General features: G+C 30.9%; 1 long non-coding RNA gene across 1 annotated transcript; it reads right to left on the bottom strand.

Annotated features, from left to right (window-relative positions):
* Positions 1-23,115: 23,115 nt before the first annotated feature.
* Positions 23,116-24,693, bottom strand: LOC121116273 (uncharacterized). The gene is made up of 2 exons (XR_011779516.1): positions 24,601-24,693; positions 23,116-23,657 (listed from the first exon to the last, which is right to left on the bottom strand). It is a non-coding gene; the product is annotated as an uncharacterized lncRNA (long non-coding RNA).
* Positions 24,694-26,213: the final 1,520 nt, after the last annotated feature.

Here is a 26,213-nt window from a genome sequence, read left to right as displayed (position 1 = left end):
TTTTTTATGTGTATTTCATTAATTGAAATTGTATTAAATTATATGACTTATAAATCACGAACAAGGATAACAATGTATTTCTGAAGATCATTAGAGATCTGTTCATCATACAGGATTGGGTAACAAAACGTGGACTGTCATACCTACTGGCCTCCATGATCTCTTTTTTAGAAGGTCCTCCCATGTAAGGATAATTCCAGGTTGGGCTTCACAGCCCTCTCGATAGTCACAGAAGATAAGGATAAGTTGTTGGAGAGGCAATTCATCGATTTGTTTGGCCTTTTTTTATTTTCTCTTCAAAGCTAGACAGGATCTCTGGATTCCTCTTTAAAGTATGCCTACCACTTCCTTCTTTATCCTGCCCACCTTGAAAAACAGACTCCTGGAGCACTTCACAATTTCTGTAGTTCTCACCACCTCTACATTAGCATCTAGGAGATCTGAGATACGATACCTTTTGGCTTTTTACTCACTCACTATGACAAAATGTTGATTATAGTTTGTTTATACACAAAGATTGGCTGAACCAGAATATCATAGAATAATCACTACACCTTCCTATATTACTGAGAAAATTAACGGTCATTATCAACCCACGTTTTCCTGCCCAACCCTGTACAGTAGAGAAGACTGGAAGAGTGTTTTTTATCTCTCAAAAAATTCAAATATCTGAAGTCACAATATTAACACTCTAAATTTATATTATAATGAAGATTGCTATGTAAAAATATTTATCATTTTGCTCAACTTTTCTTCAAGATTTTTGGATAAAAAAACTGATATTGAGAAGTAGAAGTAATTTTGTTCAAGATTGCTTATTTTTGTAATAATAATGCAAATACCGTTTTTCAATTGAGATATTGTATAGCTCAGTACAACAAGGTTCAATTCCAAAAAGTGTTGTCGTTTTCCTTATATTGCTAATACTTATTTATTGCTTTATATATTTGGACTTAAGAGAAATGATGAATACTAAACAGAGGTAGGCCTTACATTTGATTGTAAGAGTGTATTATCTGATAGAGATCACTCAGTATATGTATATATCATAATCTATTATTATACATAAAGATGGACGGTGGAGTTATTTGCTCTTTTAATATATCAATTATTCTATTTGTCATCATTTCTAATTCAAATTTGATTTTCTTTAACGTGTGAACAATCGTCTTAACCCCTGAAAATAGTTGCAACATTTGACGGGTCACTTTCAAATACAATTTGTGAAAAAATAACTACTTTGTTATGTAAACTCTAATAAAGATTTTTCATTTCATATCAGGCCAATGTTGCAATGTTGGATTAAATTAAGGGGTGTCTCAAAGGAAAGAAACACTGGTTAATTGAGTCAAAAACTAACTATGCTAAAACTGTCCTCGGTCTTGAACCATTAAAAATTTGAAACCATTAATTAATTTATTAACCATTAATTGAAGCATTAAAAAATAATCATTTTTAATGACATATAATGTGTAAAATATTAGGTTAGGTAAAAAGTTTTTAAATTTTTTTGCTTTATAAGAAGTGTAACAAGCATCAAAGCAAACCAAGTATGCACTATTCTGCTCAACGAGAATGCAACTTTAGAATGTCTTTCTCGTAGAAACCCTTATCCTTAGTGGCAAAAAACTCGGGCAACAAATTTTCAAATGCCTTTATTGAGGCCAAATTTGTACCCCTGTGTTGGCCATAGACAGGAACAAATAATTGTCATTTGGTACTAGGTCCGGACTGTAAGTGTAAGGTGAATTCATACAAACTTCCCATCCGAGCTTATAGAGGTTCTGGCGTGTCATCAAGGATGTGCACGCCCTGGCGTTGTCTTGATGTAACACGATTACTCTCATATTCGAGATTCTTTTTTTTATCCAGGCTTCTGCAAATGGTTCAAAACGGTTTTATGATCGATTTCCGCTCCGGGGAAATGTTACGTCCGCTAGCATGACGGTCAATCTTGATATTTTCCCTGATTTTATTTACATTTTTGACGGCAGGCCTGTCAGTGTGTGGCTAACCATTCACTTCCACTTTACCAGAAAAAAATTAGGTCAAACCACCGGTGTGCTTTAAAAACCGAAAGAACATCAGCCCCGTATAAATTGCAATTATTTTGGTCACAAATAAATCAATACTTTAATATTCCAACCAATTATTTATAAATATTAATGTTGATCAAAATTATAATTATTTATTAAAAACGGGAAACAAGATTGCCAAAATGGAAAAAAATTGTATTGTAGGAGGTAAAGCTACTCGCGATACTTTTGTATTAACATAGACAAGTTATTAAGCAATGTCCTTCTACCAAAGTATTTATAAATATATTTATACAAAATTTGTATCATTAAGACCCTTAGTAACAAACAATCAAGGCTCCTTTTTTCATTCTTACTCTTATCCGATGCGCACATCCTACTTATACTATGCCCTATACAATGAAATACATTTTTAAAGTGTGTATGTACAAGTACATACAATTGATGTATATTTATTTGATAGTATTATTGTATGTTAAACATATTGTCTGTTAACACAAAAGCAAGCTAGAATGATTTTTACAAAAACAGAATCTGGATTCATTATCACTCTTCGACAAAATATTATCAATTTATATGAACAAATTGTTCTGATTCATCTTTTGAAGGTATTGCATATTGCACTTGAAATATGAAAAATGCATTGTCATAATGAAAGAATTAAGAGTTGATAGATTTTATGAATTGGAAAGATCATATGATTATGAGCCAAATTCAGTCTCATAAATCAAATAAACGTTCTAAACTATAATTAATATTTTTGTACAGGGAGGAAACTTAGACGCATGAAAAGAAAAAAAGAAAATAGCCTGTTATTCTTTTATTATGTATTTAACTAAATCTTTTTTAATCTTTTTCTGATACATTGGCTCTGTCAAACTGATTTATTCTATTTGGCTGCCATTGGTCTCACGGATGGAAACAAGCCTCTTGCAAAAAGAATTGCAAGTATTGTGAATGAAGTTCGGGTTCATGGTAGCCCCACCATCCTCATGGAAGGAAGTCTTCATTGCTTCAACATTCATGTGATGCTACGAGCCTCCTCTCGATAATTTGGCAGAAATAAATGTCGAGGGGATTGACATCCGGACTGTATATTGGGCTCCTGTCCCAGAGAGGAATGTTGTTAGCTAAAAAGGTCTGAGTAATTTTTGTAGTGTGTGTGGCAGGCCCATGTTGGATCCAGGGATGAAATTACTCTTGAAAATGTCGATTTACATGGATGCCTTGAGTCTGTAGCCCTATAAGAGCCAGATGAGGCATGTCCTTAAAAGCATCCACATTAATGTTCGCCTTTTTTCGGAGCCTTCTTTCTTTATGGTCTCGTTGTGGTCTAGCCTCTTCTTAACATTTAAGATGGGCTTAAGGGCCATTACCGTCAGAGTGGCCACCTCTTTTGGAGTGTGAAATGCGTGAAAAAGGGATTATGCCCTAAGCCTGGAATCTCCCTGCAATGACATTTCCAGTCCAATTTAAAAAACTCAAAATGCACCAGGTGCTTGGAATACATGGCTACCTATACAATTGCAGACAGTACTAATTTTTTTACACAAAATCTCTCAATACAAGTGTGTAAGTTCCAAGTTTCCATCCTGTAATACCTACATATCCCCAATATTTGATTACAAAGGACACAGTTAACAGAAATATTTCTGTAGAATATTGATCTTTAAGTACTAGGCGTAACAAAAAAACATAGCCTTGTAAAAATGATTTTTGTGAAGTTTTCATGATTTATTTCTTGTAACTTTCTTAAAATTAACAGAAGATTAGACTAAAACAAACAGATTTTTCATTTTAAATTAATTCGTCACATAAAATACATCCGAAAAACGCAAATAAATAAAACATATTGAAACATTTATACACATGGGAACTACTCCTTCAGAGTTCTTGAAGTGGCAGGAACAATTTGAGTAACCGTTTACACTGTAATAAAGGAACGTGGAAGCCAAAGAAAACATGAATAGACATCCTAGCTTTGACAAAAACATTACATTGGGCACTAATGTTATAATGGAGGCTGTCAAGGCCATCCACTAAAGAGTATGTGGTAAATGCATATTACTTCATTTTGAAGAAAACATGTATAGAAACATAACAAACAGATCTTGCAGCGGAATGGCGCCTCCGCTTACCCCAAAAAAGTTAACCAGAATTATTAGAAGACAATGTGCCCTTTTAAAGCATTGAAAAAATCAAAAAAGTGATTGCCGGGATATTAACCTTCTGTATAATGCTTACCGACTGCAAATCGAGAAAAGTCTTAAGGCGTTACCACAAAATCATAGATGATCTCAAGAACTCGGTAAATGAGCAATGGGCTATGATGTCCGAGGACTATATAACGTTTGTGTGTAAGAACTTCCATAAGATATTAGAAGGTGTCGGTGCAGCCTATGGACTCCAAATTGCATGAAAAATATTATTTTTGTCTTATTTAAAAATATGTCATTGTTGTACGTACAAGTTGCAATCTAAACATGAGATGAATAATTATAATTGAAGAATTTAAACTTCTTTGGATGATTATAATACAATAATTGAATATCCAATATGGTGTAAATTTTGGCTATTGTAATACAAATAATTAAAATATAATTATTCTATGGCACATTATAAAGTTAAATTAAATAATGCATTTTAAAACGGAATAATTGTCACTTGTACATGCTTCGATACTTCTAAACAACATATATATACAGGGTGCGCAGGTTATCTATGTTACCCTTTTGGCTAACTCTTTTGGGCGACACAGGTACTTAGGCAGCTGATTTGGTCTCTCATCCTGTTTAAACCTGGACTAGTTGGAAAAAAAAATGGAATCAATTGACGAATTCTTTGTTCAAAACATTTGGATAAGGAGTCCTCCTTAGAATCTGTGTTGGGACAACAATATAAGAATAGCTTAAACTTTGGAACTCAATGAGTTGTTCATTTGTAAGGGTAAGAAGGAATTGGTTGTCATGCAGACGAAGTTACCAGCCCACGTCATGATGTTTGGTGCTGTGTGCTCCGAAGGCCACGCCATACTTCCTCACGTGTTCTCCTAAAGTCCTCAAGATCAACATTGATCCCTACCTTGACGTGCTAAAGACCAAGGTGAATCCCTGGATCGGCATAGTGGCCAATGGGAGGCTTATAAAATGCAAAAGGACTCGATTTCCTCCCCCACATTGAAAGAAAGTCTCAAATTGGTGCAAGAAGATTTCGTAGACTTCATATCCATGGACTTTTGTCCTCCAAACTCGCCGGATCTGAATCCGATGTACTTTTTATATGGTGTGAAACGGAACAAAAATCCACCGAACCCCTTGCAACAAAAAAGACAAACTTATCATTCGGCTCAAGAAGGAATTCCTAGATTTGCCAAGAAACCATGTGGCAAAGGCCTGCTCGTGCTTTCTGTCTGGTATAGCGAGTTTAAGTGAGGCTTTAATAGATTTTATTGAGTAAAATAAATCAGAATCCCATGAAGCCTATTCTTCATGAATGGTGTAAATATATATACTTTTTATCTTGCCTTCCGTTAATTTTTGCTCAATATTGCTCTTTTTTTTTGTTAACTCACCACATATGAGTCGTATTGATTTGCCAAGAAACCATGTGGGGATCAAAGGCCTGCTCGTGCTTTCTGTCTGGTAAAATAGCTGAACCTAATTTTGGTTTACGTTTTGCTCAATTGATATTTCCAAACACTTACAAAGACAAACTTTTTTTTTGTGCGCTATTTATAACAATATGTATTTAAATAATATATTTCTATGAACAAACAAAGATTTAAGTGTTAAATCATTTTCTTTTGTTGTTCTAATTTGTTCGATTGTAGAAAGCAATAAGTGATTGTCCCAAGATCACTTAGACCAATTATAAATGACGTCATGCTTATTTAAAAACTGTGAGCATCAACACCACATCCTCATCTGAATTGAATGTTTTTTTATAAATCATATTTATTCAACTCATAGATCAGAATAGGAGAGAAAATAGGTCTACTATCGAAAACGATGATATTTTGGACTGCAGACTGAGGTCGAAGTCTGGTCAAAATATTTCGAAAAAAAGTCTAGAAATATTATTTAAGACCGAACCAAAAAATTCGATCTTAAAACGAGCCTCAACACTAGTAACTCCATTGGTACAAATATACCCACATTTTGGGGCAGTGGCAGTTGTTTTTAACCTGCTTGGTGTACCTGTCGTGGTCTTAAACAACCCATTGACACGGGGTTCATTCTGAAGTTATGGAGGGATCCTAATTTTTTTGTGCCATTGCACAAAATAAGTACTGTTATAAACTTTGTAGGTGAAACTTTTTTAATATTTAAAAAAATGATCTATCGTAACTATCCTAGGTCTTTGGTAAATACTTTTTTAATCATTTGTTTAGAACAGTTGTTTGGTTACAATATTTTACTAGAAATATCCCTTTTGGTAACTATGCATGAATAAATTAAATTTTTTTCAAAAAAAGTTGGCGCCTTCTTAAATACATTGTGATCCATTATAATATGAACACTTTGAATTTTTAACTTCAAACCGATATGATTGATTAATTAAAAATAGAATTTCAACAAGATTAATACCATCAATAGATGTCTGTCTAAGCTCTATTATTCATTAATGTAACCACCCTTAGAGGTAATGATAGTTTTTTTGCAGTGGTGTAAGGCATGTCACCCGCTCTGAATGTAGCCCTCGGTCATTGCATCCTAGTGCTGTCCGACAGTAACTTTGAAGGCCTCGGTGTTTGGATGACAGGCACTGTAGGCCTTCTCTTCGACATGCACCCAAAAAGTGTAGTCAAGAGGGTTGGTATCAGGGCTGTAGGGGCCAAAAGGGTCAAAAAAGAGTTGAAAAGACTAATTCAAAAGAGTCTTACGACGGAGGAGATGGTAATCTTTCATTGCTGTTGTCAAAAATAGCATATCCACCCTCAAAAGGCCATTTTCACCCATTATTGGAATAGTTCTCTGGAAAGTATGGTGTGGAACCTCAAGATCTATTGCACGGGTCTTCCCGGGTATGAGAAGACTGGCCTGGACTTTTTTTAGCCTCTCCGTATCCATTTTGGCTTGTTTGACAGAATCCTTCTTCCTCTACAATGTTTGGGACTTACAGACGGCGTAGACAGTGGTCCTGGAGACACCCAACTATTTGGAGTGCACAAATGGAAATTCGATGATCTCGTGCATGTGCCATTTTCTCTACTTTAATTTAAGCTAGCCAGCTCAAGTTTGTTTTGTTTCGTAAATTATTGGTTATTCTAAATAAATCGAATTATGAATTAATTTCATCACTCAATCTTGATTAGTTATTGAATTAGTAGCCACCCGGTAGATATTCAACAAAATACACTGCTCTACGGAGACAAAAACTAGTTAAGTAGTTAAGTACTAATATTGAACTTTTCTAAAATTACTAGACTGGTGGAGACGGTTATAATTTTTAATTACCGAACTAATTCGTTCCTTTTAAGAAGAATTGTCTGGACTGGTCTCAAAGAAAATATGAACTAAATGTGTTTTATGAGAAAATATTCAATTGGGCAATTACATCAACGGACAAAATTATCTGTTTTAACCCATTCTCTCTGGATCAAAATCTCCTTAGATAAAACACCCAAATGGATAAAAATAATATCCAACTGTACTAACAATTTTACAACCTTACAATGATATATTAGAACCAAAACCCTTAATACATTAATGAAACTTTTGAGGATGGTAGTTTACCCCAATGTTACTCTCTCATGAAAGTCTTAGGATGCAATACCCAAAAAAATGGGTTCCAAAGTTTTTATAATTGTCAATTTAACAGTGATTATTTGCATAAATTCATAATTAGAGTTAGCTCATAAGTAGTGTTTGACTTTAAAAATTTTAAATATTTGAATTTTTCTGTTCTTCAAGGTCTATAAAAACTAAATATACCAGCTGTTTAGATTTTGTACTTTGCCTATGCCTGCTGCATGGGCCTTGAAAATTTATTAGTGGCTCTGCAAAAAGGCAAAAAAAAACGTGAATGTTTATATTGTTTTTACAATAGCTTTGCATTAGCTTATCCTATAGCAAATTTTTAATCATAGAGGGAAGGTTGTCCTACATTTTTTTTTCTTTTGTCCTGCTACCGTAGAAAAGAAATAATAAATGCTCCAGTTTATTTATTCGGACAAACAAAATATGCAAAAATAGATGCTGAACCTTGATTTTTAGATGGCTGAAATGCTTACGGTTTACCAAACGAATACTGTCCTCTTTCATACCTATATCGAAGGTACTTATAATTAAAAAAAAACATAATGCAATTTAGCCATAAAACAAAAATTATACTCCCTCATAAATTTTAAACTTAATATCCAATTAAAAGACGCATATAAATCCTTTTTTTTTTTTTAAATATATGTAATTTTAATTAAAGATCTTTTAAGTTCTTCATCTCATTAAACTTTAAATTAAATTTAATTAAGTGATAAAAAGGATATTAAATTTTGTTTGTCAATATAAAAACAACCTTGAACAAAATTCAAGAAAATATCTCTATATTTTTGTACTTCATTTATTCATATAGTACAATATTTAATGTAAATATTTGAGTCAATTATTTGCTTTTTATTATAATTTTCTAGTTTAGAACTTTTATTTGATTTAATCCATTTTTGGTTTTTGCTTTTTATGGACACCCTTTGTCTTTGGGTCATAATTACTTGCTTTCGAAAACATCCCATGAAAACTTGTATATTTGAAGATTAAAATAAACTATATTATACATAATTAAATAACCAACTAATGAGGAAGTTTTAATATAAATACGTATTAATTTTACATGTACAATCATTTAAAAAATATATATCAATTTAAGTTCCATAACACAATATGTATTACATACTCATATTAGCTATAGTTATTTCTACTCCCTTACAATTAGATTTACCCTTATCAAAGATCTATAAGCACATCTGAATAATAACAATTCAATGTAGCCAGAAAGTCAGTCATATAACGTGTTTTCAAACTCTGGACATATCTGCGAAAAACCGTATAAATGTGTCATTTTCAATCTTTGGAGTGATAAATTAACAAAATGTTGAAATGATTTTCAATTTGCTTAGGAATACTTTGTGGAACCAAAAATAAATTACATGACAAATAAAAATCTAGACAATTTCTCAGCTTCACTGAGACATGTCTTCAGATCATAAAATCCAGTGTGGTGAACTCAAGCGAAGTATGATCTTCTATTTTTGTGGAGAGGTAGGAGCAGCTCAATGCAGATGCTTGCATCTAAGTTCTGGAAAGGAAAGTGCTACCGTAGGCCTGATAAAAGTTCGGGGAAAATTTGAAATCACTCAAAACGTAGCTCCGTGTCATTGCGTCACTAAGACCAAGCCCCTCCTGAGAGACAACTTTTCGAACTTTTACTTCCTCAACATGTGGCTCCCTCTTCTCCAGACGCAATCCTCTTTTACTACTCTATTTAGGTGCGTCCGGAGGAGAGGGTGTTTGCTCCTCCTCACAGGAGTGTTCAGTCTCTAGGGACTTCCGTCAAGAAGGAGTGGACCAAGCTCGAGTCTAACTATATAGTCAAGGTTTGCAAGGGATATATGGCTGGACTGGCTGCAATTATTATAGTTGAAGGCTTCAAAGTTGAACCGAGCAATATTTTCAGACGATTTTGTTAAATACATTTTCTCACAAAACCTCTTGTTGAAATTTTAGGCTTAAACATTTGTACCACTAGATAAGATCAACTTTCTACTTTATTTTAAGATGAATCAAGTCCAGTCCCGTATTCTTCAAATAATTTTGTTAAGATACATACATCTACGACGAATTCTTGATCTTGAATTATTCATTATCAAAAATATCTTAGCAAGTTACTTTTGAATGCATTTTTTACAAAAATAATATTCGATATGTTAATCATATATTCAATCTGTAACCTTGTGTATTTTCTCATCTCAAAATATTTGTCTTCATATTTTAATCACATGTTATTTTGTCATTATGTGACTTGAGACTCATACATAACATGTCTACTAAGATCAACTAAGTTTTGGGTAGCATTCATAGATACAAATATTATGTATTAAATGTAATTGTAGGTAGCTTTAAATCTATTGGTTCTGCTCTTATTCTTGATTTAGGTCTACATAATTTTTTTTTTTTGATTACCCGATTTGGATCTGTTTACTCCGTGAACAAATCTTTCATTGCATATTAATAAGTCCATTTTGTGTTTTATAGGTAATTATATATATTTATGTACTTAATTTACTGTCAGTCTTAATACTTTTGCCAATTTGATATATGATTTTTTTTATTTATTACTCATTATATAATAAATAAAGATTAAGGTCATTGCATAATAATTATATATAACTTTATATTACAACAAGAAATAAAAATAAACATATTATAAATTCATCATCAGAAAAAAATATTTATATATTTATTGATTGTATTTGATTATTTATGTTGCGGCCAAATTTTAGGTACTAAACTAACGTTAATGTTAATCCTGAAAATACTAACTTGGTGTCCTTTATTATTGTTTGTTTGTCTTACTTTGCTTAGTGGTCCTACCCAACCATAATTTTGTGACTTTATTTGTACCTCTAGATATTGAATGAAACACATATTTTTATTACCTAAATCTAATACTATATTCTACGTATGTTAAAAAAAACATAGTTTATCCTAACAATTGGTACAACAGACCTATGTCAAGGCTTTACAAAGAGTTAAAACCTTTTGTAGAGGAATGCAAGTTCCTATAGTTATAATAAATAAAAAACAGTGAATCAATTTCAACTTTCATTCAACTACGTAATTATCTACTATCAAGAAAAAATGAATATTATATTATGAAACAACTAGGAGGTACCGTATTTTATAATTTATTTCGAATTATTAAGGGTCTAATTAATTCCTAAATTCTGTAAAACGTGTCGATAGACATAATGTCCTTAAACCATAATGGAGATACATATTAATACTAACTTGTTAATCCTCTTCCTATTTCCTGTTTTTAATTCGTATTGAATATACGTTCTCCTTTTTCGGTTACTGCCATAATTCGTTGGGTTTTTTTTTAAATTTTCTTGTTGCACTTTTCGAATCGACAACCCATATCTTAAAAAAAGGGAATTGATCTTGTTTCATAAAAAAAAAAATCCACTTATTAGCAAAAAACAAACTTGCCATCTAGAACCCAGGAGCAGAATTAAACATAGCTTTAAGTATGTAACTCCAAGTTCTGAATAATTTTTATTTTTTGTCCAAAGTCTGTATGTGCCTCCGTTTCGAAATATATACCCTACCCTCTACGTTTTTATGAGGGGACATACATACAATCAAACAACTATGATATCATATTAATGTAGATTCATACCAAATCAATTATATCATTGCTCAGAATTGATAATTGTGTTGAATTCTTGGAATAGTTTACATCATTATTCAAATTTTACACCTATGAACATTGATCCTATGTTCACCAAACTTTTTACACATTTTTTATACGTTGTCTGTTATGAAATGGGTTACCTCATTGATAAAGTGTGAATAAAAATAGTGGTGTGATTTTCAAAAAATGGACGAAAAATAATTTCGCGTGTTATTAAACATTATTTTATTAAATGATAAACTTACTTGATAAACATTAAGGGGACTCTTCATCTTCGATTGGAACAGTTTATAAGTGGTTTCAAAATTTTGGGAGCGGCCAAATGGGTACAAGTGGTATTGAACGTTTTGGACACCTTGTGGAGGTTCTTAATCCAGAAATCATTTATAAAATCCATGATATTGTGGTGGATGACCGAAGAGTGAAGGTGCGTGAGATTTTTAGTGCTGTGGAAATCACAAGTTCTAACCTTATTTACATTAATTTTGCGATCACAACAGCTGAGGTATGAGATACTGCATTGTCGTGATAGAAAATGACTTTTTTTGTGGGACAATCGTTGCCTTTTTCTTGCAGGTTGGTTTTCAAACTGTCTAATAACGATGAATAATATGCACCTATAAAAGTTTTACATTTTTCCAGCTAGTCGAATTGGATTATTCCTTGCAAATCTAAAAGACAGTCACCATAATCTTTCTGGCCGATTCCTCGATTCAAACAAAAAGAAATTACCGATCTGGCTAAAATTTAGTTGATTTGTGTTCTTCCAAAAGATGCTTCTAATACGCCTGTAGTACAATCTTTCAGACTTTGCACGGACTTTCAAACGACTTTCGTAATGGCCAATTATCCCAAATACTATAGACTTCTACATCTAGTCCAGAGCTTCCAAGGTACTTCTATATAAATTAATACAATGTTTGGGATGTATGGGTTAGGTAGATCTTCAATGTTGCCCTATTACATTGATTGTTTATTTAATAGAAATTTTGCAAGATACAATAAAGTGACAACGTAATCAGCCTAAAACTTGTATAGCTGTAAGAGGAAGAAAATTGGTCCATAGAGTGAGACCAAAAAATTCGATGAGGATTACATTTCAATCCCAGTCTTAAACTGCCGTTTTGACGAAAATATCGCGTAGAAGACATTGCTTTAGACCGAACCCAAAAAATCGGTTTTGGACCGAGTCTCAACACAAATATATAATATCAATATATTATTTCACAAATGACCCTGTTGACATTTATTAATGGTCTTATTTATTTTCGCATAAATTAATATGATAAAATATTACTTTGAAAGATAGTTATCCATTTGTCAAAAGAGACTGACTTTGAGCTGGGACATCAAATTAATTAATAATAGTTAGATTCATTATTATTAAGTATTATTTTACATGAATAATGATAATTATCACAAACCACTTAAATATACATTTAGTAACTACAATAAACATTCGGTGACAGTTATTACTTTACTAAATATGGCTTTCTAACTTTAATCATTATTGAAATTAACATATGTAGGGTCATGTTGACTCTAATGATGTTGCTTTATATTGTACTCCTGCCTGAAGTTTAAAATGGAAGTGGAATATTCACGAACTTTATTTCTACAATAGATAAAAAATATTATCCTACGCTAAAGATACATTTGAGCAAATGCAAATGTATTAATAATCTTTAAAATCAAAAATATATAACTGTTTTAAATCACACAAATTCAACTGACAAAGACAGATAAAGAGAACATGCAAAATATTTTTGTATACCCCAAAAAGAGAGCTGTAAAGAGCTACAATTTAGTACTGTCCACAAAACTTAATTTATTATTAAGATTTTGTTGATTTATTAGACGGTTACAAATAAAGAAATGAGGATTGTAATTGAATATAAGTCAATGAGAAGAAATACATCCTTATTTTAAAATCATATCAACAACATGAGCTTGGGGGTTCAACATGATATAAATTGTTATACTTATAGTAAAAACATCCAATTTGTATTTATGATAATCACAACTGTTGCTAAATTTTGGAAATCAAATGTGTATCTCATAGTTTTGATGAGATTGCGTGTATTCTATAGAATAGTACATACAATAGTATAATTTTGTACCTACTTTTGTTACGCCACAGTCCCCACATAAGGAAAAAAAGAGAATTCAAGAAATTCTAAGGGAAAAACAAAGAAACTAATTTAAAGAAAATATTTTTTTTGATTCAGCGGGGAATGGAGTAAAGGTAAAGATAACTCTCTTTATAACCCTCTGTTAAGTGTTTTAAGAGATATAATTATAAATGTCCTGTAAAATATTATTTCTAAAAATACTACAATATCCGTTGAAGAATCGATTTTCCTTCTATTTACAATTCCTTTTAAACTAACAAATCTCTAATGCTAAGGATAGATTGTTAAATTAATTAGGTATATAAAACGCGATAAGAACGTTTTATTTCTCTTCAAATATAAAAAAGACATGAATGCTTCATTCATACATTCATAATACAAGCTCACATATGAGGTACCTATGTATTGCACATTTAAGCAGTTCCTTAGGAAGCAATACAACCAATCCAAGAAATATCAATGGCACTAAAACAAGTTTTCTTGCATGTTCATGATGTGCCAATCAATCATTTTTAAGACTCCTTTTGTATGGTTTTTTGATTAGTTTACGCCCCTCCCGAAGAACCTTTCAGTACGTACTAATATACAGCAATAAAAGAAATCAAACATTGAATAAAACATGATCAGATGTAGAAATATAAAATCAAAATAGAATATGATGAGTAAAAAGAACATAAATAATAAAACATTAAAAAAAGGCACCTCTAAAAACCGAGTCAAGAGTCTAAAATTCACATTCAAAACAATTACGTCCCAAAATTTTCATAAGACCTAATAATTCTTTTCAAAGTATTTCAATATCTTGCTGATATTTTTGGGTAGTATCGTATCATATCTGCTCCCTATTGCCAGCCATAACCTGACACATTTGGAATCCTTAAAGAGAAGACTGAGTATCGCGCTGCAGCAGACATAAAAATTGTTCGTAATTCTGAAGTTCCAGTGGTTGATAGGTGCATAACTTGTTTGCCTTAAGGGCTTTAGCATTAGACAAAGCAAAATCCTTTACCTTAATATTGAAAGAATATGCCCTACTATTTGATACTCCAAACAATTTCAACGCTTTTGTTAAATTTGATTCGATGTTTTCTTCCCCGTGACATTTCAAGATTTAGCTTCCTTTAAAATCCGAACATGAAGACAATCAACAAAGGCATGAATGATAGAATGACAAGTTCTCTCACAGTCTTTGCATGAAGTGTCGTAAAAAATAAGATGTGCCGATATTTGAAGTTGTGCATCTTGTCATCATTTATGCAGAGAAGCGAGGCTTGAATTTTCTTGTGCCAGGGTGTAGGTAAGTCTAAAAGATTCATATAATAGTTGTATAGCTTATCAAACCTACATACTTCCTAACTGTTACTTATAACACATTTTCAAATGCCATGGAGAATGAGGAATAGGGTATTTTGCGTATTTATTTTCTAAGTCTGTTTTCATTATTTTTTTTCATTCATGTGGAGCAAATATCTTATTATAAAGTGTTAACAAAACGGTGATCTATTGTATTGTATAAAATATGTCCTAAAAAGTAAGACGACTTTTTGTTTTTACAATTTTAATTTTGAAGAGGGAACATTCAAGTACATAGTAATAACTAATGTGAGTACTCATGAAAGACAGAGAATAACAATGTTGATTTGTATGGAGTTATAGAGTGGAGAAAATAAATATTGGATCTCTGGACGATTTTGTAAGTTTGTGCATTCATAAAGATTTTATATGTGATGAGGTCCGGAGTTTGGCTAGGCCACTGCATGACTTCAGTTTGTTTGTTCGTGAGCCATTTATTTGTTGCTGTATCTGTATATTTTAGGGCATTATCTTAATGACAGATCAATTACATTAATGCTTTAAACCAAGAAGGGAAACTAGGACCCACGTTGTCAATATATGAAAAATATACTATTTTGTTATTATTTGAAGATATAATAAGGACTTATGATGTTTTTTAATATATTTTACTTTCTGGGGGAGATGATCATTCGAGGTTTGGAAGACGGACTAAGCTTAGTTAGACATGACTTGTAGTCCAAGTTAAGTATCGAGTCCATATTCCCACCTCTTAACAATAATTATCCATTGTATCCTAATTTAGAAATTTATTTTTATACTATTAATTATTATATAACAATTAATAAATCATATATGTATAATTGAAAACTTCTCTTCTCTTTTGTGGAATTTTCAAAAAAGGAAAAATCAAATGATTAAATAATTTCTTCCATTATTATATTTGAGTCTAATTCAGTAAGAAAAATAACTAAGTGACGTCATTTGAAAGGCAACATCTTGTGAAAAAATGTTAAAACGCTGCATCATTGTATCTCCTCTAGCTAGCCCATTCATGTTAATCTTTTAGATTATAAAACCACTTTATATTTTATATCAACCTTTGTTTTTTTTAAAAAGTGAAATATATTTAGTAATAATATATTTGTACAGAAAATAAATTATTAAAGAATAAAATACCAAAAAAATATGGAAAACTACATCAATTCTATTAAAAAAAATATTTAATAATTATACCGAACCATATTGAGTAACAGGAAGTATATACTGCGCTTCGTAACGACCCGTGGGCTTAGTGTTCAGTCCCTACCCTAATTTATACTGTATTTAATTATCAAATGTCCATTTGTATACTTATTTTTCCTTAAGTAGTGTTCGGAACGGAACGTGTTTGGTCTGACTCGAAAATGCCCTACTATGCATCTATAATTACGTTTCCTTAAATTATGAGAGTTCAACAGTTGGGAAGAATTTACAAATTACCTACTGATTTGATCTTTTTTCTTTATTATATATACAAACTTTATGTGAGTAGATGATATCATATCATACTTAAAAGGAGATCTTCATAATTTTTCTAAATATTTTCTTTGAATCGTGAAGAAAAATAGCTTCAAAATAAATTTATGATTGCTAACCCATTACGTCATTCTTTCGAACTGTAGGACGTTTTTTAATTAATAGTAGGAAAACTGGACATGGAGACTTAGACTGGAGTCTTGCAACTCTATTTGGGCTTGAGTCCATGTTTTGAGGACTTGCAACACAGCTAAGATGTCACAATCAAAGATTTGAGAATTTAGTAGGACTTTTCAAGCCAATTATGTCACTCGTTTAAACTGATTAAATTAATTTAATACTGAGAAGTCATTGAAATGTCATTGCTTTACAAAAATATTGGTGTTTTTTGCTTATTTCAATCAGCAAAATGTAGATTAATTATCAGTTAACAAAGCAATCAATAGTTAACCTTTGATAATGCCGTCTACTCAACTCATATTTAAATATTTGTTTTATTTTTACGTATTGCCATAATAATATACCAGGCCAAAGATATTCGTTGTAACTTTTTTATAGTTTAAGTTAAAAGCTTATTTATGAAAATTTATGAAATCCGTTAGTACCACTGAATTTATTATTACTTGTTTCAATTGGAGTAAAAATGTCGATGGATAAAAAATAGATATTCCGGGCTAATGGTTGCTTAATGCCAGTTATAGGACTTCCTCTTTCCGCCCAAAAAAAAATAGCACCAAAAACCATGACCATAGCTGGTAATGTTTTGTACAATACAGAAGTAACATTATCTGGGTATAATTCCTAATATCTATAGTTACACCTATTGCAGACTTAGCCAAATGTAAAAAAAAATTCTCCATATCTTTAAAAAGAGTAAACAATTGATTTTCATCGTGCAGCCCGTTCCTTCCTCATTTACTTGTCAATATTTGTATCAAGACTTGTACAAATGACATAAATCCAAACTTTTTTAATCGTCGTGAAATTGTTATGTAAGAATTATTATGTTTTCTCTCATTCTTCCCAAGAACATCTTTGAATCCATTTTGATGGCCTCAGGACAACCGTAGTGCGTATATCTCGCTAAGCTCTACTTTCACCCGAAAGTACTGTCCATCGACAGCAACTTTTTTTATATCCTTAATCCCTTCAGTTTCATTGCAGAATTGTTTGAGGTCAGCAATAAGGCAATCATAAGAGTAACAAAATACGCCAAGATAACCGTCTTTGACGTTTGTAAGCTGACCTTCCACTTCCTGGCATGGCTCAAGAGGTCCATCAAAGCAATCTTGGCATCTCAATAGCTGTTTATCTTTGTAGGAAGTTTATCAGTAGGAAGACAGTCGTCAGGGTATTAAAAACGACTGCGGCTTGAAGTCCTGCATCAGGGGAGGTGTCACATTCCTACAACGAAGATGAAGAACATCATTTGACAAGAGGCAAGAAACTCCGCCAAATTTTTAAAACCAATCCAGACATCATAAAGCTATTTAGTGATAAGTAAAACTTAACCTTGGACGCTGTCTATAACCCAAAAAAGGATCACTGGCAGGCAGAGGACAGAGATAATGTTACTCCTGTGATGAATACCAAGTTCCCATTCAATATAATGTTGCACTGCATTATCACAAGTGATGGGAATGTTATGTCGGCTCACATTTTGACAATGGTCTCAAGTTGACCTCCTCAGTGAACTTGGACCCTCTGAAGAATGTTGTAATCCCATCGTTGGACGCCACATACCCTCTTAATACAAGGATCATGTAGATTCAAGACTAAACGCCTTGTAAAGTTGCCAAAACTGTCATGTATTACCTCAAAAGCCAGTTCCACAGGGTTTTCAAAGCTGATGATTGGCCTTCTAACAGCTCTGACCTTGGCCCGTGTGATTTCTAGCTGTCGTCAGAGCTGAGAAGGATTGTAAGGTAATGATCCCATAGCTCCTGGAGATCCCTGAAGCTCTCTTTGGAAAAGGTTTATGTCCTACTTCAACAAGAAATATGTAATTATGACCTGCTCAGCCTTTATGTTCCGTTTAGAGTTGGTGACTAATGCCGAGGGTGATGTTATTGAATGATACAAGAGCAAATTCTTCAAAATAAATTTTAAATGTACCAATTTGATTTCTGACAATGTCATCGACTATTATTTAAACTTACTTGAAAAAATTGTCTGGATACTTCTGCCCAACCCTGTATGTAAATACTTTTAAAATCTTGAATTGTAAAATGAATTATGACCATATTTTATATACACATATAAACAAATGAGTTATCATTCATCAAGGATCTGCAATCATTAATTTATCAACGTGCTTCTGACATTGACATATAAATTTTGATTTGTATCAAAGTAGACATTACAATAAAAATTTACATGGAACTCATTTACATGTAATTTTTTTAATTCATCATAAAAAGTATTTTTTGCGAATTGAGGCTAAAACAATAATGGCAATACAGCAGTGAAGTTCAGTGTTCATAAAAGTATAAAAGTGCCTGATATCAAATTAATTTATTTATGTAATATTTTCAGAATTATAATGAAATAATGATTAATGAAACAAATCCTATATTAGAGTCAATTTGGGCCAGATTTTTTAATAAAGTTATTTATATTAATTGTAACAGATAATTTACTTTAAGATGTCAAGATCACACACAAAGGAAAACGCAAAATCGGCCATGCATTTTGAAAAAAGTGATATAAATCAATTAAATTAAACTTTGAGAGGTCACAGGCACAAAAACATTTAAAACGTTTAATCGGCCAAATTTAGGTAAAATGATTTTAGGTTAAGGTTTGGGCTCTAGCGAATGTCCATTTTAGCTTTAGTTTTTATAAAATAAACCATTTTATACCATAATTGCATAATCTTTCTATTCCATACTCTTGGGTGAAGTTTCAAGCTTTAAAACAACCGTTTAAAACATATTTTTTGGGATCTTAAGGCTAAAAAGTGGAGAAGGAACAGTTTTATTAATGTGATATCATATGTTAATTACTCCGTAATAATACAAATTTCAGTTTTTTCTAGAAAAGTTTTTGAACAAAAGAAGACTCCACTCTCATCTGTCTTTATGAATGATTTCATAATTTATATAATATTTTACCTTGCAATAATTTTGATAATAAGTGACCTATATAAAATATAAATAAACAGCTGTTTCAACAGTAAATTTGACCTATCAACTTATATTGACACCAATTATTTTGTTTAAATCACGTGGACACACTTACTAAAAAGTGTAACTTGTTAAAAAACTCCAGCATTTGGCTGAATAAGGGAAATATATACTATTACTATTTTTTTTAATGTTCTTTTGATCGGTTCGATGGAGTTGCACTGATTAAGTATTAGTAAACATTATACTATTACAATTACTCCATCTAACCTATGAACCTTTTGGTGAAATCCATATACATATAATATATTTCTTTCTCTAGGAATCACCCGTGCGTGAACGTACACACATCAAGATCAAGAGAAATATTTTATTACCTTTAAATAATTTTATGCCAATAAATTTTTAAATACTTCATAACATTTTTTTAAAGTTTAAAAAAGAAACCAGTAACCCTTAAACTTTCCCGTTATACCTCACATATAGTGTTTTATTTCATCAAATATGGGTGAGCACTGACCAATACAATTTTTTTTTTGAGATTTCCGCATTCCTCCGCAAGGGATTGCCTAGAAAGAAGATTTATAGGCAAACTGGAGTTTCATAGAGAACAAAGTAGATTTTGATCCAGTGCTTGAACATCAAATTGACATTATACTTAATCCTGGAGCTTGGCTTAATTTCAAAAGGCTGAACTTAAAGACTTCGGAATTATGCTCCTCGTAGCCTCCACATCTAAGAATACTGGAATGTTTTAAATATGTGCAGTTATAGTTCAAGGTCTGCACAGGCCCCCACAACATTTTAAAAGGCTTTAAAACCATGTGTAGACACATTGCCGACCAACAATATTGCTAAACAGACACATTGCCAAACAAAAATAATAAATATATTTGATGAAGGTTAATGCTATGATGATATGTAATTATAATTATCATTCATGTAACTTAAATTTAAGAAGAAAAAATCTGTACTTATTTCTCACGAATTGAAATTTCAAGTTTTTATTTATTAATAGTTGATTCATTTCGTTATAAAGATGTTTAAACATTTGGTTCAAATCCCTAATAGAACAAAAATCATGCCAACCTACTTTTAATTTTTAAAATATATTAGAAAGAGAAAAATGTGCATATAAGTCAATAAATCAATTTAATAGACAATGACATTTATTCAATTGTTTCGATTAAATGTGTTGGAGCTCCTATGTATCTGGTCAAGTCTTGATCGATACTCCCATATTCCGAAGGTGCATATGACTATAATTATCATCATGTATATTTATTTTATTTTTCAAAATGGTGTCCTAGAACACTTCAAGACATATGGCAAGAAGTCTTGTGAAGAGTTTCCCCAAAACTTTCAGTTTGAATCCTTTTTGCCCAATGTAGTGCATATAAACGATTTTTTTTAAATGATATAAAAATTGATACTCGTTAGTTAAAAATATATATTTTCTAACATCATCCACAACAGCCTTATGACCAAAATTTAGTATGATACAAAAGTTGGAGCATAATTATGCTAGATTCTGTACATATGTTTAAATATATTGCTTCATAATTAATAATCATTATTGATAATACTTTGTAGAATCGCAAGGATCTTCAAAAGATCAGGGGGCACTTAAGCCATACCCTATTCTTGATTGGGCCTTGTAGTTGAGAACATTTTGATAAATATTTTTTTTTACAAAAATAACAAATAGAAAGGATAAGCTTCTGATTATGTTCTCTATGCTTTGATAATACAATTTTTAAAAACTAAAGTATATATTTGAAACCTATTGCTTATTGTGTTTGGCAGTTATTGTATAAGTAATAAAGACATTTTATTTTTGAATTTTTACTATTATTATTTATAACAAGACATTATTACAGTTTTTTGTATGTGAAGAAAATTGTATTATAACTGCATAGTTTTTAGGTATATGAACAAAAATTGTTCTTCATATTCCAGACAAATAACTTAAAGTCCTTGTAGAACACAATTCAAATCCGATTTTTCCTTTAGATAAAGATAAACATTATTATGGTTTAAAAAAAAATCAGACATATAATCAATACTATTCGTTGTTTTTCCCCGTCGTGATTCAGCTCAAAAAAATAAGTTTCTTCCAAATTAAAAGTAAATTTGGAAAACTAAATAAAATTTAAAACGTTTGTTATGTCTCTTAAATTTTTAATGTGGGTTTTCATGTAAGTTTAGTCTTGTTAAAGCATATTTGATTCTATATTGAAGTACAAATATATCATTAAATTATGAGAAGTATCAAAATAAATTAGGTAAACATCTAATTTTGTAGATATAATAGATTTCTCTTTTTCTAAATCTCGCCATTTTTGCTAGTAAGTTGATAAAAAGAAGATTCTTAATGATTTTTAACATCTTTTCTAGTTTCATAAAAATGGAACTAGGTAAAAAGATTATATCTGCTTTATTATAAAATAAATTTAAAAGATTCATACAAAAACTAATAGTCGCAAGACTTCATTTTATGGGGGGGCATTTATTATGTTTTATGAAAGATTTCTAAGGAGTTTACATAGTTTCCTTTGGTGTTTATTAAAAGAATAGTTGAGCTTCTGAGGTCTTGTTGGCTTTTAAAAGGTCCACTCATGCATCTCTCTAGATATTCATGGTGAGACACGTCGTTACTTTTATTGTATCCTGCAACTTTTCATCTAAAAAGAACCAAAATAAAGGCCCGAAATCATTTGGTAGTTAGCCAAATAAGTCAGTCATACCAACTGCTATTTATCTCTTAAGTACTATTAAACTAAACTAGCATTGTCATAACATTGCTGCACGATTTTTAATATAAATTATAGATATTTTATAATATTTAAATCCTACATGATACATTCGATACTGTATATAATATTACTTTTAATATTTTATTATAAGCGTAACTATTAGTGTTGGGTTTCGGTCTGGAAACCCTAGACCGGTCTAAGACCGTTATATTTTTTGTTACGTCGAACTAATTCGGTCCAACAAAAAACTAGGTCTGGGCCGGTCTCTTATAAAAATTCGGTCTAGATCGGTTCAAGGGAAAATTTGGTCGAGTTCGGTCACAAAAAAAATCAGCTTAGACCGATTTTACAGATAAATTGTTTGTAACATGACGTCATATGTTTTTTCAAGTACAATGACAAACAGAGATAGCTCGGATTAATTTTGATCCTGCAGTCTTATACATGTATACAGTATTTGTTCTAGAGCTTATAGTGTACTTTTGAGGTTTTTTTTAAGTGAATGACAGTTGACCTAGAAAAAAAGAATTGTCTTATTTAATAGTATTAGACCGAAAAAATTATTATAACTTAATACTTTGTTTAAATTTCAAAAAGAATAAATAATGAAATACGTATCACGATTCACGTATCAAGTGAGAGGAGTGAATCGACTGCGACAACAAAACATAAGGTATTTTTAAGGTTATTCATCATAGAGAACATATATATGAGCTCTTTGGGATTCATCTACACGGCGTGTGTAAATGAATCAAAATTTGTTTCACCCGTACAAGGTTTTGAGACTATATAACTATTTAAACTTCCGTATGAGTTGATGCTTAGAAATTATAAATGAAACAAGTAATAACAGTTTTAATTCGGTTATAAAATAACTTTCCTTTATGTATAAAGAATAATTTTAGTTATTTCAGTTCTATAAATAAAATAATTTCAATTAAATATCACTAACAATTCATAATAATAATAAAAAATGAAAAATATTATTCAATTTGGAACAGTCAATGAATCCTCAAATGACTCAAAACTAGTCTTCACTTCCTCTTCATCATTTTCATTTTCTATCCGTTTTTGTGGTTGAATGTTAACTCTTCTTTTAACAGGTTGTGACTTTTGAAGATAGGAAGAAGAACTTGATGGAAAATCTTCTAAGTTAACTTTTCTGAACGCCAAAAATGGTTCCACATGTGGATAAAATCGATCCTCGAGTAAAACTTCTCCAGGAATTCCCTTCTGATGGAATTTTACCTCAGTCTTTGAAATGGATGTATCGAAATCACTCACTTGCCCATCTCCATGCTCAATTTTAAAACTTGTATGAGTAAAGGGATCGTTGGCAAGGGGATAGCATTGAACTAGAGATATAGTTAAAAACAATGATCCCAAGGTCTAAAATACAAATGAAGGAATAGATATCACAAACAACATTCTATATATCATATGTTTAAATATACTTTTTTGTCTCCTTCTTTTTTTTAACAGCCTAGAGGCTATTTTTTCTTAAATTTATATTTCTAGAATAGTTGTGAAATACTAAAGCTGAATGAAAACAATTGTCAGGGCCGTACACATGATTATATGATTTTTGAAAAAAAAAAAAAATCAAAAAATTAAATATTTAAAATCCATTGCTATTCACAAAAAATTAAATTATTTGGAAAAAAAAGAAATTCATAAATATTTTCTGACAATTAAAATTCTGAAAAAAAAAATTAATATAATAAATTCTTTAAAAAAATTCAAAAAATCCATAATTTTTTACAAAAATTAAACTTTTTGAAAAAAAATTCAAAAATTTTTGGAAAACAATTTCAAAAATCCCCACCTATTTATAAAAAATTAAATTTATAGGAAAAAAAAACTCAAATGCTAAACTTTTTGTAAAAAAAATTGCAGTGAGAATAAAAAACAAAACATTTTTTTAGGGGGGGGCTACAGCCCATTCAACCGGCCCCCTGCGTACGCCCCTGTGCAATGGTGCAATGAACATCGAAACAAATGAAAATAACTTTGAATTAAAATTGATAAATTTAATTCCTTGTGATATTTATAACACAATTGTTTCCATTCAATTTCCACCTTTATTTAGAGAATATTAATTGTGAAATGGGAGATATAATTGAAACACTCGTGTATTGAATTTTATAATAAATTTTCTACAATCAGAGTAACAATAAATAAATAAAGCTCCTCTGATTCCTGAAGATAATCATTACAAGAAAGTTTCAATTCATTTCTCTTACAGAGAAATTTATCAATATTTACCAACTAATAGTAAGATAAAAATGAATAAAAAAATAATAACCAGTATTTTTTTATTGAAATAACTTACCAAGGACTTCATTCTGCTACAGTTTTTATATGATATATAAGTAGTTTCCCTCTTACACACCTAGGTCTTTGATAATACTAGATGATTGAGGGTGATATTTTCTTCTTTTATATCCTTTTTTGTATACCCGTATTTTTTTACCCACCTACTGGTTGATGCAGTTCGTGTTAAGTCCTTGAAGATATAATAATATACTTATTCTAGTCATAAATCAAAGAAAAATCATCAGAATATTTATTTCTGGATTAATAACCAATGTTACGGAAACAAAGGATATTTTACGGTTAATTAATTTCTTTTGAGTCAACCTGTTTTTTAAAAGTACATAAGGCATGTAGATATATTATGGTTTTCTCCTTTACGAATAGAAAAAGAGAATTAAACACATCAAGGGGTCCATTTCTTTATTCAGCAGTACCATGACGTATAGTTCAGTTTGTTCCTGAACGGAACTCTTAAGTCTCAAAAAAAAATAACCATGAATTTTTTTAACTTGTAGGGGATTTGGCGCCCTTTCGCCAACTTTTGACCAGCCTGTACTAAAAAAAGTTGTATATTTATGAAAATTTTGGGTCAGAATCAAGCATATAAAAACTGGTACTCATATCTCAAGATATTACATAAAAAAAAATTTTTGTTCTTGTATTCAAATGTAAAAATTTTAATGACGTCACAAATTGTATCATAAACCGGAAGCAACGGCATTGTCAATATCTTATTCTTGCAATTGTTATAGTTAATTTAACTGTTTATTAAGAAAAAATAAGATCTTCCAAGGATGTAATAACTATTTTAATACATATTACGATCTGAAATATAATTATTTTTGATAGACAGTAAAAAATTAAATAATTTTATTTGTTAGTACCATTTTGACATTCAAAAACTCGGCAATAGTTCACAATTTTGTTTAAATTAATCAAAACAAAGGTTTCTATTCTTGTAAAACTTGATTTTTTATACAATGATGAATCATATATAAGCGCTTTCATATAAAAATGTATTCATTCGTTATTTGGCAAACGAATAATGTTAGGCTTATCAAATAACTGACCTTCCATTTCATTATCAGTCAATACCATCCGGTTTTGGTTGATGCAATTTTATAAGTAAACTTGTTGGTTGCATTTAGTTTTTATTTGAAAGTTAAAGGATTGGAAAGACGTTTAAATGTAATAACTTATCATGTTTTAGAAATCATTTCTTTCAAGGGTATTATATCAAAATGACCTAGAAATGAGAGCATTGAACTTGAGAAAAAGAAAAAGGAACCCCAATGTTTTTATAGATAATAAAAGATTTTAAATATGTGATAGAGATATCTTTTTTAGAACTATAACACATGTGAATATATTTTCTTTACAAACGGGAACGACAAATTACTTTTTAAGGAGATGCATTTATTAATTGTTTTAGAACATTGGTTCTGAAGCTGTTTAATGTACAAATGGTACACCTTGGGATCATAATTTGAAATGTAATGTTTTACAGCAAAGATATCAAATTCAGAAGTTGTGCACCTCGTCCTTAATCGATAGGACACTTCAGACGCAATAGACTTTCTTTCGAACAATATTTTCTAAATGTCGGGGTCATTCTGTGAGGCAGTGACG

The sequence above is a fragment of the Lepeophtheirus salmonis genome, chromosome 4 (genome assembly GCF_016086655.4).
Source record: "Lepeophtheirus salmonis chromosome 4, UVic_Lsal_1.4, whole genome shotgun sequence".
Taxonomy (NCBI): domain Eukaryota; kingdom Metazoa; phylum Arthropoda; class Copepoda; order Siphonostomatoida; family Caligidae; genus Lepeophtheirus; species Lepeophtheirus salmonis.
The sequence above is the reverse complement of the archived record's forward strand: the minus strand, read 5'-3'. Positions and strand labels throughout refer to the sequence as shown.